The sequence below is a fragment of the Ursus americanus genome, chromosome 12 (assembly GCF_024610735.1).
Source record: "Ursus americanus isolate L20-20 chromosome 12, mUrsAme1.1.p, whole genome shotgun sequence".
In the NCBI taxonomy this organism is placed as follows: domain Eukaryota; kingdom Metazoa; phylum Chordata; class Mammalia; order Carnivora; family Ursidae; genus Ursus; species Ursus americanus.
Window position 1 is genome coordinate 61,135,270 of NC_142138.1, and position 15,770 is coordinate 61,151,039.

Below are 15,770 nucleotides of genomic sequence, written 5' to 3' on the forward strand. Positions count from 1 at the left end.
AAACCAAGCATACTAAATAGTTATGTTGAAATTCGTATACTATTTTGATTAGTAGTTCACTCTCTTCTTGGTCATTCACTTTTTAAATTCTTGGTAGTCCATCTGCAAGGGCAGTTACGTCTTATGCATTTTAGAACAAGGTTTGAGGTTCCAGAATCTTTTTCCTAAGGAAAATTAGATTTTAGTGTTTATAATAGTGCCCTATACGTAATGGGCACTTAATAAGCATTTGTTCGCGGTAATAGCCTGTTTGGTTTTCTGTTTCATTGAGTTTCACCCAAAATGATTATTCTTGCCTGGCTTTTAAATAGCTAAATAAATTCTTGACCTTCAGTATAATAATTATAATAACTTCTTTTCATTCTGAATTACTCACTTTCTCTCTTCCCTCCCATTCGACCCTCAAAAATATTAATGTATAAATTTGGAAGTGTCTCTATTTTTGCAGTTGCCAACCTGCTTGAAGCGTTTTGAAAATGTGCATTTGAATTTTATAAATTGATGCCTGCAGAAATTAAGGACAATTTAGAGAAGTGATTTATTACCTGAAAAGAATTAATGGTATGATTCTCCATAACATGTTATTAGATAGTCATATCATTTAGTTATTTATTCTTTCATTCTTGGTTCAGTCATTCACCTATTGAATAAGCATTTTTTTGAATGCTTAGAACACATCAGTCACTGTGCAAGGTGCTGGTATTATAGAGAAGAATTAAACATAGTCAATGAGTGGAGGGAGGTCTTTATTTTATATTTAAATCTCTAAGGTTTAAAATATTACAGAGGCTACAATGTAAGTATTCACCAGGTAGAAAAAGGAGAGCAAAGAAGAACTCCATGGGATTTTAACTTTTTTGGCATCCCACTTAACCATTCTGTGAAATGTAGCAAATGATATTCTGATATTTTGAATTGAAAGCATCTAGTAGCATCTGGTTTTATCAATCTCCAAGTGTCTTATACTTGTTGCAGTGAGTGTAGGCATTGAATTAAATCATGATTGTTGAAAAGCATGTATATAAATGTGCATTTTATGACAGCTGATGTCAGATGAATTATTTAATATCTGGACAGTTCAAAATAATAATCAGAATTTATGTAGAATAATATAAACCATTTTGATTGCAGATTTAGAGAAATTATAGTTTGATCAGAAAAAATTTGAAAAACAACAATTTTCCTCATTAACCTTTTTATAATTCAGTGTGTTATGTAAGACATATACTTTTATATAAGTGAAATTATGTAATTACCTTCCCTATTGTATTTTGTTATGTGTAGAGGACCAAATTAAGACAAGAAAACATTAATGAGATAAAAACAGAAAATTGCTCTCATGGCCAGTTGTTTATAAGAAGGGTAAAGAGGCTACATAGCAGCTCATGTATTTAAAGCCTAAGTGATTTTTATTCTGTGTTTTTATTGACTCGTGATTAATGAATTAATCTATAGGTCAGCAAGGAGATTTAAAGTATTCAAAATTAAAAGCTAGGCTATTTGGGAAGGGGGTTAACTTTTTCATTTACTTAAAATGGAAAGGATATTATTTAACTATTGATTTGGGTAATGTTACTACTTCAAGGGCATGTGAAATGGTACTTTTTCCCCTCCTGGTAATCCTTTAATAAATAAACATCCTTTTTTTTTTTTTTTTTGAAACACTTTGGGGATGGAATTGTAGCTGTATAAGTTATATTGTTATATTAAAGCACGGTCACTCTTAAAATTCTGAATTTAGTTTTTGAAAATTTTATTTAAAAAGCAGTCCCTTTGAAGGCCCATTTCCATTTTGTACTGAAGAGTTCTAAGCTCTAAACTGCTCCTTGGAAGGGCACTAATTATTATTAGTCTGGTATTTACTTTAGTAGATGAATTAGATACTATGTTTTACTCAGTCTCCACTCCCACAGAAAAGTGTCCTGTGTGTGTCTGTATAATATACAAAAGGTGCATAGGTCTTCCTTGTCCCCCCAAGACCTTTCATGTTTTATGGAGGTGCATATGTGCATCTGTAGAGTGATTTGGACATGACATTAATAAAGAATTCAAATGAGAATAAAACCCATATTGTACCGGATATTTCAAGGCTGGTTTAAAATAAGGTAATTAAAAGTAACAATCTTAGAAATCTAATTCCTTTGATTTTTTTTTTCCTACCCTCATTCTTGGCCTACTTTTTACATAACGTTTTTAATATAACTTTATGTAACTATTGCTTAATATCAGTATTGTTTAAATTTTAAAATTCCTTTTTTAATCTTTACAAGCTTGGAATTCAACTTGTCCTTCTCTATTAATGTTTAATAAGAATAGTAGAGTTGGAATTAGAGCAAGCACATGTTTCCTTTTAAGTGGATTAAATAGCCCGATTTTTCTAGACCCTTGTTTTCTTCCCTTCTTTCTTTTTCTTGCCCATCTCATTGTCTTGTAATTAATTTGTGTTTTTTAGATTCCCCCCTCCCCAGATAGTAGAAAGGGAAAGAAAGGTAGAACTTAGGGATTACTTGATTTTCATTCACTTATTACACTGTGTCTGCCACTGGCAGGAATATCTGCGTACTACCTTTGTATGTATTGAATGATACATTAAGCTACATATATTCAGTTACTCTTTCAGTCCAAAAACATATAGAATTAATTTTTTTTCTGCTTATATTTGGAGCAGTATAGTTAATAGTTCAGAGGCTTGTCTCATTTTTTCTAGTTGTATGCCACCTTTTTTGTTGTTAAATCTTTCTTCAGTGTACCCCCTCGAGCCTCACTGGCAATCATTCTTTTTTATGTAAGACTATTCTGTTCCTTGCTTAACTCTCCAGCCTCTTCTCTTGTTGCTCTTCATTATCAGGCCCAACTGTACTGAACATGTAGTTCCTGAAGTATGTCTTGCTTTCTCTTCCCTCTGTGCCTTTGCACATCCTGTTCCCTCTACCTAGAGCATTCTTGTGCTGTCACCCTGCCCTTTCTCATCACCGGGCACGCCCCTGGAACTGTGTTCAGAGGTCATTTCCTCCAGTTCCTCCATGATACCTCTTCCTCTTCTAGGCTTCCCCAGCATCATGTGTAAGCCTCTAAGATAACTGTACAGTATTGTTTGTAACTCCCTTGGCTAAGAGCTTTGTAGGATGGACAGTTTTCTCTCTCCATGCTTTGCACAGAGCACTTAAATCATAGAATGGAGAGGGAAGAAGAAACTGAAATTTGAATGTCTCGTATGTCCGGGAACATGCTTAGTTCTTTGGGGAACAGTCGAATGGGTTCTGTTGCCACCACAGTTTGCAAGGCCATGTTATCTCCATTTTATAGTTCAGAAACCTGAAGTTGATTTGCCCAGTGAGGTACAGGAAGTAGTAGAGCCAGGCTTTGAACCCAGGCATGGCTTGATTCCAGTCTCTGGTGATTTCCTTTTACCACGCTGCTTCTTCAGTCATACGGATGGCATGAGTGGTTGACGATGGGCAGTCGTATAAGGCCTCGGAAAGAACAGGTGCCTGGACAGCAGACGGATCTGGGGTTGAATTCTCACTTGCCATTTAACCAACTGTCGGCAAGTTTCACAATCTCTAGAAATCTCCGTTTTCCCTTTTTAAAAAATGTGGCTCCATAACGTTACCTACTTCAGGGGATTGCTGGGAGAATGAAATAAAATCCTGTAGGGGGAGGGTTTTGTATCGGATAGCACTATATATAGCTATAAGCAAAAGACAGACTAACAAAGGTTCCAGCAAAGACAGATTTTAAACAGCTTCACGTAATAAGAAGTCTGGAGAGAGTCTTCAGTGACTGAAGTTTCTTTTTCTCCTAGTCACAGGGCATCTGTGAAGTGTCCGGCATCATATCAAAAGCTGGAGAAAGCGAGGAGGCGTGACTACAGTAATGGCTTAACTGGTCTCCTAACCACAGCCCTGCCATTAACCCGGCTAGGAGAGAGACCGGATGGTGGACCAGGGGGAGGGGAGTGGCGATCAGACCAATAATCAGTCTTCCGCTTTTACCTTCACGGGAAGGAGCACCTTGCTCCCTCCCATAAAATTAGAGCCACGCCTTCCGCAGTAGCTGTTCCGCAGCTGCTGTGTGATGTGACCCGGCGCTGCTAACAGTCACAAGGTGTGTTTATGACTCGTTAGGCCGAAGCAGCGAACAAGTAAGCACGGTGCATTGTTTTCATCCCTGCCAGGAAGGGCCAAGAGTCCATCAGTTATGTCCTTATTGTGTAACTCTTTAGGTGCCGACATCTTGCAAAATGGCTTTTCAGTCATTTTCTTTCTTTCTTTTTTTTTTTTTTAAAGATTTTATTTATTTATTCGACAGAGATAGAGACAGCCAGCGAGAGAGGGAACACAAGCAGGGAGAGTGGGAGAGGAAGAAGCAGGCTCACAGCGGAGGAGCCTGATGTGGGGCTCGATTCCCTAACGCTAGGATCACGCCCTGAGCCGAAGGCAGACGCTTAACCGCTTAACCGCTGTGCCACCCAGGCGTCCCTTCAGTCATTTTCTTATCTCACTGGCTTAAGAATGCTTACAAAAAACTGCTACAGCTTCTGACCACCCTCTCCCACCTTACACTCTCCACCCCACCCGCCAACACACCAAACAGCAAAAGCCAGGTAGACAATTATCTCTAGACAGACAGCAGCAAAACCTTATACCGTCCCTGGAGTCCCTCAGATAGTTTGATGGCTGCTGCTGTTTTCTGGGAGGGAACGAAAGCTTCAGCTTCAACAGCCCAAAGTTCGCGGTAGTCTTAAAGCCCCTACTGCTCCTCCAGAATCTCACCTTTAGGACTTCCCCTGACCACCCTCATCAGACTCAGAACAACAGAATCCTCTTTAAGTTCTGCCTCCCACGCCCAGCTTCCTGGTGTTGGAATTTTTCACAGTTATTAGACCTTCTTCCACCTGCTCACCCTGTTGGTTTTGGGCTGACTGGGGAGAAGAGGGAAGCCGAACTGGGGAGCTCTTGCTGCTTTGCCAGTGATGGGGTTATGTTCCTCAAATGCTTATTTGGGTCCTAGAGTGGACTTTTCTCTAGAAACAGTGGTATGAAGCACATTTGGGTTATACACTATCATGAGTTCTGTGGTTCATTTACATCTTGGAGACTGTCCTGAGATCTACCTACCATTATCCATTATCGCTATCCAGAAATAACCGATGTCTTCCAACCAACTGGAAAGCACACACTTGGGACAGTGTGTTAACATGAGGTCAGTGGCCTATGTTTGAGCTTCGCCCTCCTGCATGTTGGTAGGATGCTGAAGTAACACCCAAAGTGAAAGAGCAGGAGGAGAAGCTAAGGACATGGATAACTCATAGACTGGTTAATTAGTCCCTCTACAGGAAAAAGGAAAGTGCTCAGAAGACCTGAGTCTTGGATGCAGAATGTGCTAGATCTTTTCCTGTGTAAACTTCCTGCGTATACTACTTTTCTTTGTAATGTTCGTATTTTGGAGGTTCCGTTATTTTTCTATTAGAGCGTCACTCAGAGAGCTTAGAGATATACATGTATAAATAGTGTCCGATTATTGCATGACTCGTATTGAGTTTCATGCTTTGGCTCAACTGTGTTTTACAAATTGACGTTAATGCCAGATTTTCTACAACTTAGATTCACTAAATGGTTTTTCATTATTCAGATGCCACCGATAATTTTGTAAAATAATAATAAACATGATGATGGTGATCAAATTCAGCTTCCAGATATTGAGAGGCGTATATATGCTTTACTGTGACAGCTTTTAGAAACTGTTTGAGGTAGATGAAGAAAAGGCAGAAGATATGTTGAGAAGCAGATGTTGTACGACTAAAGCACCCAGCTGAGTACTAACAAAATGAATCTCATGCCGATTAGTTAACAATTCTTTGGCAGCCAGAGACATATGTAAAGCAGTAAGCCCAGCATGGGGAAATAAAAAAAAATTAAAAGCATTTTCTAAGCTTCAAACATTGGCAGTGTCTCGTCTACCATCTGTGTTACTGAAAAGTTGATTTTGTTGTGGGTAAGTCATACCAAGGTCACTTCCAAAGAAAAAAAATTGGTTAACCCATCGAGTCTTCATTCCCAAATTAGCATCACATGTCTTGGCACTTGGAATTAGTGAAAAATGTTGTATCAGTAAAGTAAATTTCACTTGGGTGCATATAGATCTAAATTTTGTGTCGGCACTTCTGTGTGTCTGTTATGAAGCAGTTGTTTTGTTTTTGTTCAGTTCTTGTTTGAATTTTTTCAGGTCAAATCTATCAGTTATTTTAAAATTTTCTCTCAAAATGCTTCTTGGCCCAATTTAGATGTATAACCATTTAAATACAAAGGAAAGCGCCACTGACCCTTCCTGTCATGGTCTTCTGGTAAGAAAGGGCACGGCTTTCTCCTCCTAAAAGTCCTCCTCCTTTGATTGAATAGATGGTGGTCTGTAGAATGGCCTACTTAGGCTAAAAGTTCACTCTTTAGTACTTAAAATAATCTTGTTCCATTTTCCCTTACAGGACCAAAAATTGAAAATTTATACCCATAGATTCTTTCTATATACTACATCAGCTCTTTGTAATTAGTTTCTCTTGGCTCAGCAGTTTTCTTCCTCAGTAATTAGAGATGTTGCAAACCACAACATGGGATTTTCTTAGAAGTAAAATGAAATATCTTAAAACTTTATAGAAATCAAGGCCAATATGATTGGTCCGAAGTGAAAACAAAAAGTATAATCAAACACTTATTAATGTGTGGGTGTGATGAAATTAGGCTGCACAAAATTAATAAGCTTTGGTATTCATATTCTTATATTAATGGTGTGCAGTAACTTGAAAACATACTTTTACTTTGATTCAAGAACTAAATGAAGATAGTTTTTATAATACTATGGGTCTGGAAGGAGATTCTTTCATTAAAGCATTAAAGTTTCTTTATATATGACTCTTGTAAAAAGATTTATTTATTTTAGAGAGAGAGAGCACACAAGAGAGTGTGGGGGTGAGGGAGAGGGAGAGAAAGTCTTAAGCGGACTTTGCGCTGAGCACGGAGCTCAACAGAGGGCTTGATTTCATGACCCTGAGATCATGAACTGAGCCAGAACCAAGATTTGAATGCTTAACCGACTGAGCCACCCAGATGCCCTAATATATAACTTATTTTTTAAACTAAAAGCTAGGATTCTGAGGGCCTTGGCATCCCACATAATTTATAGTATTGTTCTGGTTATGATATCTACAAAAAGTTTTGCTCATTGGCTGGTCTTATTTTTACCTGTATAGCTTTGCTTTTGATTGGAGTTGAAATGTTTTATGCACAGAATGTGGTAATGTTTGCCTTGTTGAGTACTGAGAGAGGAACTTTGTTTTGGTTAAACACCATTCTGGCAGTACCATATGAAGCTGAAATTGGAAGTGGACAGAGAGAGAAGCCTTCATGCAAAGGAGTGAATTATAAAAAGAAAAAGGAAAGAGAGGGAAAGTAGTGGTCATTATTGGCATTTAAAGATTTACTGCAGGGTCTTGGAGATACTCCATTAATTCATACAGTGTCTTTGTGAATTGGGGTCTTAAAGAGAACTATCGAAAGAAACTTCTGGGGTGCCTGGGTGGCTCAGTCAGTGAAGGGTCTGCCTTCGGCTCAGGTCATGATCTCAGTGTCCTCAGGTGGAGCCCCATGTCAGGCTCCTTGCTCAGCAGGGAGTCTGCTTCTCCCTCTTCCCCTCCCCCTGCTCGTGCTCACTCTCACTCTTTATCTCTCAAATAAATAAAATCTTTAAAAAAATCTATAAAAGAAAGCTTCTTATAATTGTTTTTGTCTCTATAATTGTATTTATTTCTCAAAATGAAGAAAACAAATGTTAATTAAATTTCAATAACAATATATTTTAGGAAATATATTTACTTGATTAAAAACAATTTTAAAGTTATCATTAAAGACAAATTTTCATATTTAAAATTTGTCATGTCAATTGTACTCAAATTTTTTTATTTCAAAAGTAAGTAAAAATTTATCATAAGTAAAATAATTTGAGTTTTCCTAAAATTCTGTAGTTACTCTAATTTTTTGAAGAAGAGTTTTATTTATGTATTTGTTAAAGACTTATTTATTTTAGAGAGAGAGAGAGTGTATGTGCAGGAGTGGGAGGGGCAAAGAGAGAGGGAGAGAGAATCTCAAGCAGACTCCCCACTGGGCATGGAGCCTGACATGGGGCTCAGTCTCACAACCCTGAAATCATGACCTGACCCGAACCAAGAGTCAGACACTTAACTGACTGTTGCCACCCAGGTGCGCCCAAAGAAGAGTTTTAATAATATTTGTTGAAAACCTGTGTTATAACCATCACCACTACATTACAATAAATCCTTTTAATCTTCATCCCAGTAATTTCAAATTTTCCATATCATAAGGATGGGGATAGAAGGAAGTTTTATGTAAGGACTCACTTTCGTTAAGCAAACGAAGAGTATGAATAGTATTCAATTTTTTTTTTTTTTGGGCTAGGTACAGTATACTTTATTGATGGTACATGACAAAGTAGGACTCCCCAAACCCCTCCCTTTCTTCAGGGGGCCTGAGATGGAAACTGGAAACTGTGGAGGTTGGGGGATTCTCAGTTGGGGGATGAGTTGGGGCAAGGACTCCCCAGCAGCTGAGGGCCTCTCTCTTCTTCTTGCTCTTGCTGAGGCTGGTGGTCCAGGGGGCTCTTATTTCTTGGAGGTCATGTGGACCATAAGGTCTACCACTTGGTTGCTGTAGCCAAATTCATTGTCATACCAGGAAATGAGCTTGACAAAGTGGTCATTGAGGGCAATGCCAGCTCTGGCATTGAAGGTGGAAGAGTGGGTGTCTCTATTAAAGTTGCAAGAGACGCCTGGTCCTCAGTGTAGCCCAGGATCCCCTTGATGGGGCCCTCCAACTCCTGCTTCATCTTCTTGATGTCATCGTATTTGGCAGCTTTCTCCAGGCAGCAGGTCAGATCCACGACGGACACGTTGCAGGTGGAGACACAGAAGGCCATACAGTGAGCCGGTGTGACCTTGCCTATAGCTTTGGCAGCACCAGTAGAAGCAGGGATGCTGTTCTGGACAGCCTCTTGACCATCATGCCACAGCTTCCCAGAGGGACTGTCCATCGTCTTTTGGGTGGCAGTGATGGCATGGAGTCATAAGTCCTGAGTCCCTTCATGATGCCAAAGGTGTCCGGGATGACCTTGGCCAGAGGGGTCAAGCAGTTGGTGGTGCAGAAGGCATTGCTGACAATCTCAAAGGAGTTGTCATACTTCCCATGGTTCACGCCTGTCACAAACACGGAAGCATCAGCGGAAGGGGCAGAGATGATGACTCTCTTGGCCCACCCTTCAAGTGAGTGCCAGTCTGCTCTATGGTGGTGAAGACCCCAGGGGACCCCACAACATACTCAGCACCAGGATCACCCCATTTGATGTTGGCAGGATATCACTCCTGGAAGATGGAGATGGGTTTTCCATCGGAAAAAAAACCAAATTTCCCGTTCTCAGCCTTGACTGTGCTGTTGAATTTGCCATGGTTTGAATCATGCTGGAACACGTAGACCATGTAGTTGAGGTCAGTGAGCGGTCATTGATGGTGACAGTATCCGCTTTGCCAGAGTTAAAAGCAGCCCGGGTGACCAGGCGCCCCAAACAGCCAAATCATTTACTCCAAACTCCACCATTGTGTGTTGGGGACTTGGCTGGCACTGTGCCAGAAGATGCGGCTGTGTGTCAAATGCGGAGAAGTAGAGAGCCATCATTTAATTTATTAACGGGCTCATACTATGTATTTCCATGACTGGTGTGACTTTTGGGATATTTCTTCATTTTGTGGGTCTTCGTTCTCAACTGGAAAATAAATGGCATCATATGTTATATGAACTCTAAACTTTGTATTTAGGAGACAGATTTTTTTATTCAGTCCAAGTCCTTAAGCAAGGTGTTCAAGGCCTTTTGTAGCTAGAAGTCTTTAGTTATATTTTAATTTACTTCCATAAATCCTTTTGTAGTTAGTATGCACCATTCTCTAGACTTAGAGATTCTGTCTGTGGGCTGCAAGCAGAAATGTAGGATTCTTAGCTAATCTCCGCGCTTATCCCCATTTACAGTTCTTCCTGTATTTCCTATCCTGGTCAGTGGGATTACTGTTAACCTTGTCATCCTACGTAGCAGGCACAGTGCTATTTGCTTTACATGCATTCTTTTCTAAGTCAGCCTCACGACAACCCTATGATATGTCGGCACTATTATTACCTCCATTTTACAGAGGAAACGGAAACCCATAGAGTGAAGTCATTGGCCAGCATACACAGCTGAAATGAGTCAGAGCCAAACCTCTCACCCAGCAGTGTTTTCAAAGCATATGGAAGCCTTAACTTCTAGGTGATACTGCCTTCTCTCTGTGCAGCCTCCCAAGCCCTGTTGATTCTTCCTCATAAATAAGACTAGAGAGCCTTTCCTCATCTGTCCTTCCCTTGCCATTACTATAATTTAGATTCTTCATCCTCATGATCCAGACTATTGTGTGAGTCTCCCATTTGGTCTTCCTGTACCTCTTCTCTCCTTGTCTGACATAGGAGTAGATGGTTCAGATCATTTAATGCTTTCCTTACTGCCTATCGGCTAAACTATAAGTTTCTCAACATTTATAGTCTGCCCCCAGTTTATATTACCTGCTCACTTTCATTTGTATTATACTGTAGACTCCTTGAGTCTGGGGGCTTATATCTTTGTATTCCTTGCAATAGTGTGGACATAACTGCTTAGAGAACGGTTGTTGACTTAATGAGGTAGACCTAGGCAGGTTCTTGGCTTGGCAATTCAGGAAATACTTTGCTAGAATTAAAATGAATGACTCTGTGTAGTAGCCATAGTAAGGTTATTTTGGTATATTAATAATTCACACAGTATTATTTTAATGTAGTAATAATTCATATAGTCCTCCAGTAATATTAATTTGAATTAATAAGATTTTCAGTTATTACCTGCAGTTGTTCTGAGTTCCTGTAGAATTCTTTTTTCCAGAAGGGAATTAATAGAATTGAGACATAGCAAAAGCTTACACATTAGGTTTTGGACATTTATTGTGGTACAGAATAAAAATTAACAGTCATTGACTTTTTGGTAGAAATTTGAGTCAAAAATTTATGATATTTACTTTGTGTAAATAAGTCTGTAATCAGGCTCTTTTACGATGTTCAAAATGTACCAGTGATTCATGAGCCACCGTAAGGGGTAATGCAGATAACTGGTATAATCCTATATTTGGTTTTGTTTTAATTTGCAGCACGTCTTTTTAGTTCTTGTTTTAACCTAAACCTTTGGCGGATACATTGAAACATGATAAAAGTTATTGGCTGCCAGTTGTGACATTATTTTTAGTGGAAATGTTTACATCATAAAAAGTTTCTTAACAGATGTATATAGGTGGGCAAGTTTTCATGACAGATAAAATATTTAAAATAGGCTTCATTTAATATCTCCATAAGTGTCAGTAACTGTATTTTTTGTGTGTTTATTCATGACTTTTAAAAATTGAGATAAATTCACATACAGTAAAATTTACCCTTTTTAGTGTGCAATTCAGTGGCTGTTGTCTATACAGCTCTGTGGATATACTGTCACCCATCTATTATTCCAGGAGATTTTTTTACCACCCCACAAAGAAACCAGTGCCCATTAGCGGGCACTTCTCTTTCATGTCTCTGGCCAGCACCTGGCAGCCAGTGATCTGCTGTCCGTCCCTATCGATTTGCCTATTCTGGACATTTCATATGGATTTGCACAATATGTGGCCTTTTGTGTCTGGGCTTCTTTCACATAGCGTGTTTCCAAGGTTTATCCATGTCGTAGCATGTGTTAGTTCTTAATTCCTTTTTATTTTTTTTATTTTATTTATTTTTTTTTTTTAAAGATTTTATTTATTTATGTGACAGAGAGACAGCCAGCGAGAGAGGGAACACAGCAGGGGGAGCAGGAGAGGAAGAAGCAGGCTCCCAGCGGAGGAGCCTGACGTGGGACTCGATCCCGTCACGCCAGGATCACGCCCTGAGCCGGAGGCAGACGCTTTAACGACTGCGCTACCCAGGCGCCCCCTTAATTCCTTTTTATAGCGGATTCCTGTTCTTTTGTATGGCTTTACCACATTGTGGTCGTCCATTCATCAGCTAGTGGACATTGGAGTTTACACTTTTTGACTATTACTACTAATGTTATTATGAACATTTGTACATAAGTTTTTACGTGACTATATGTTTTCTTTCTCTTGGATATATACCTAGCAGCAGAATTGCTGCGTAATATGGTAAGTCTGTGTTTAGCCATTTGAGAACATGCTAGACTGTTTTCCAAAGTGGCTGCAACATCTTGCATTCTTGCCAGCAGTGCACTCAATGTATGAGGAGTCCAGTTCCTGCATATTCCCACCAACACTTGTTATTATATGTCTTTTTGACGAGAGCCGTTCTAGTGGGGGAGAAATGATCTCTAAGATAAGTGAGTTTCCTTATCACTAGTATTAAATTAATGAAGGTAGTAATTATTTTCCAGTTTGTAGAAAACTAACTCAATTTACATTTTCTTCTATAACTATTATTAAATAATTGAAACCTATTAATTACACCAGCTCCAGATACATAAACTTAAATGTTCTTTAAAAAATTGCACATGTAAATGTTTCATAAATGTTTCTGGTACTCCATCACCTAAATACATGTGAGAACTACTGTTTTTATACACTTCAGGCATAAGTGCTTAAGCTCACAGAACACTTGCTTTTTCTTTCATTGCTCATGTTGATTGTGAAAGAACAATTCTCCTGTCAGTGTTTTCACATTGATTCAAAGAGGATTAGAAGTGTAATTGAAAAATAGCGTTTTAAGTCTTTCCTTTTAAAAATATGCAAATGTTGCATTTTAGTAGGTTCACATAAATGGGTAGTGCAACTTTAATGAAGTTAAAATAAGCTATAATAAGAAATGTCTTGTGCTAGTTTTGGTAGTATTCACTGTATTTTAAGTAGACAGATACTAGTAATGAATGAGCGAATAATGATTTTAATCATTTTTGTCGGTTGGACCGAGATAGAGCCAAGAAGCTACTTTAAAGGCAGTTAGTGTGGAGAGAAGGCAATTAGAGTACTTTGAATGGTTCTCTGTGCTGAAAGTCGTACTTGGGGTTTTTGTTGATTTTCTATGTGAGCAGATACAGCTAATTTGACTAATTTTCTCAAATATTTCTTGACAATGTATATAAGAATAAGGATTAAGCTTTAATATTAAAACAGGCCTTGTGCATGGGGTAACATGATTACTGTAGTAAAGATCCTTAATTTACCCAAGGTGCTGATTGGGAGGTAAGTACCTGGCAGACCTCAATCCATGCTTCTCCTTTCATATTACTAGTCACTGGTGTTCCTAAGGTTGTGAGAACGGAATTGTCAGTATTCTCTTATATAATGGGTAGGAAAAGTTGTCTTAATTGATAAATAATCTGTGTGTGGTAGTAATCTATATTCTTTCCCTCATCTGTTAGTAGGTATGATGTCCTGCAAACTAATGTCATAGCCCTTAGGTTGCTAAGACCCGTCTGCTCTGAATAATAGTGATATATCTTCACATAGATACCCCTCGTTTCTTTTAAAGTAATAATTTACGGGGCGCCTGGTTGGCTCAGTTGGTTGAGCGACTGCCTTTGGCTCAGGTCATGATCTCAGGGTCCTGGGATTGAGCCCTGTTTCGGACTCCCTGCTCAGTGGGGTGTCTGCTTCTCCCTCTCCCTCTGCCCTTCCCCCTGCTCCTGCGAGAGCATGTGTGTGCACGTGCTCTCTCTTTCTCTAATAAATAAATAAATAAATAAATAAATAAATAAATAAATAAATAAATAAATAAAATCCTAAAAAAATTAATGATTTACGGTATTATCCAAATGCATTAAAAATTTTTTTTCATTAAGTAATCTCTGTGCCCAACATGGGGCTCCAACTCACAACCCCAAGATCAAGAGTCACATGCTCTACTGACTGAGCCAGCCAGGCGCCCCCATCCAAATGCGTTTTTTAATGTTATGTTAGTTGCTTAAAAGAAAAGAACGTTTTGCAGTGGCAGATGGCAGTAATGTGACATGCTGGATGGTAAAGGATCAGTGCTAACATAGGTGCCTCGGTTGAGTAAAAGGAATGAAGAGGAGCTGATCGTGACTGATGATGAGAGTGACATCACAGTGGCACAGCACATGAGCCGTGAGTCCTGAGTTCCCTCGTTCAGTCTCATGTTAGGGCAGGAAATGAATTCTTTGTAAGTGTTGTGTTACATTTGGGGTGTGTGTGTGTGTGTGTGTGTGTGTGTAGGCTTCAGTCTTTAAGTCATATAATGTTAAGAAAAGACAAGATAACCTATCTAGAAGATTTGGGGGTCAGAACTACATTCTTCATCATTGTAACATTTTGGGCTTATAATTTCTAAACAGTTGGAAGGCTGTCCATCCAGAATAACTTGGAAATTCTGGGGAGATTCTCAGCAAATATATTATTTCTTTCAATCAGTTCAGTTAATATGTGTATTCAATTTGCTGATTGTTTTTTAGAAGAAAAATGTATCTGCATAAGTGAAATTGGTTTGGCCTTTGTATTTAGGGAGACTGTTCTTAAGTTTTGTTATCAGGATTGGCTCAGTCTATAGAATGAGCTGATTAACTTATATAAGGATTATGTGTTATTTTAGGCTTTAACTTCTAAAAATGAGCTCATCCTAAATGACTTCGAGGGTATATAGATAAGTGACTATTTTTTCCACCCTCTGGCTTTGAGTCTCTTCAGATAGTCTTTGTCTTCTTGAAATACTTTTTGTAATGTGTATTTTCCTAGAGCCAAACCTCTGTAGATTTTTAAATCTTTAAAATAAATTTGTAGACAGTATTATAGACTTTTTTTTTTTTAAAGATTTTGTTTATTTATTTGACAGAGAGAGTGAGCACAAGCAGGGGGAGTGGCAGGCAGAGGGAGAGGGAGAAGCAGGCTCCTTGCTCCGCTCGATCCCAGAACCCCAGGATCGTGACCTGAGCGGAAGGCAGACGCTCAACCGACTGAGCCACCGAGACACCCCAGTTATTATAGACTTTCAAAAACTTTCCCATATATGCAGTTATATCACTCTTTCATTTATGATGTTCTGTAAGGCTCCCTTCTTGACGGCAGTCTTCCTGAAAGTATCATAATGAAGATCACTACAGGCACAATGTTTTACTTGAGGTTTTTGTCCCCCATAAAGAGAGAGACATCATTTAAGGAGGCTTTTTCGAGGCAGAGGTGGGCAGTACCATCAAGCAGGTGTACCCGCCTGGGGATTATAGCATGAACAGGAGAAAATCCCCCCAATATTGTTTCCTCTGTATGGTGGGATTGTGGGTGATTTTTAATTCTCTAGCATTTTCTTCTCTATTTTTGTACATTTTCTACAGAAAAAATAAACACGTAGTAGAAATAAATGGGACCTTAATGGCCAGGGCAGTGTGTCTGTACACAGTAGTTTTTCCTCTCTGCCCATCCCCCATTGTCAGTCCCCCAACTGGTTAAGCAAAAATGAGGATAGATAATGACTGTTTCTTCATGATTGCTTTCTTAGCTCACAACAGGGATCTGAAGTATTCCATTTCATAAAGTAGCCAGTTACAGACATACTGAAATGATCATTTTTTTGCTCCGGAGGGATGGTCTTTGCTTACAGAGAGGAGAGAGAGATCCCAGTGTCTTTCTTTCCTGCGCAGAAGTGCAAACTCTTGATTTCTCTTTTTCCTGC

General features: G+C 39.0%; 1 protein-coding gene and 1 pseudogene across 2 annotated transcripts in view; one reads left to right on the top strand and one right to left on the bottom strand.

Moving 5' to 3' along the window:
* Positions 1-15,770, top strand: part of MAGI3 (membrane associated guanylate kinase, WW and PDZ domain containing 3) — a 233,105-nt gene that overhangs the window by 54,133 nt on the left and 163,202 nt on the right. The gene's annotated exons all lie outside the window — the stretch shown is intronic.
* On the bottom strand, positions 8,672-9,698 carry LOC123795054 (glyceraldehyde-3-phosphate dehydrogenase pseudogene; annotated as a pseudogene).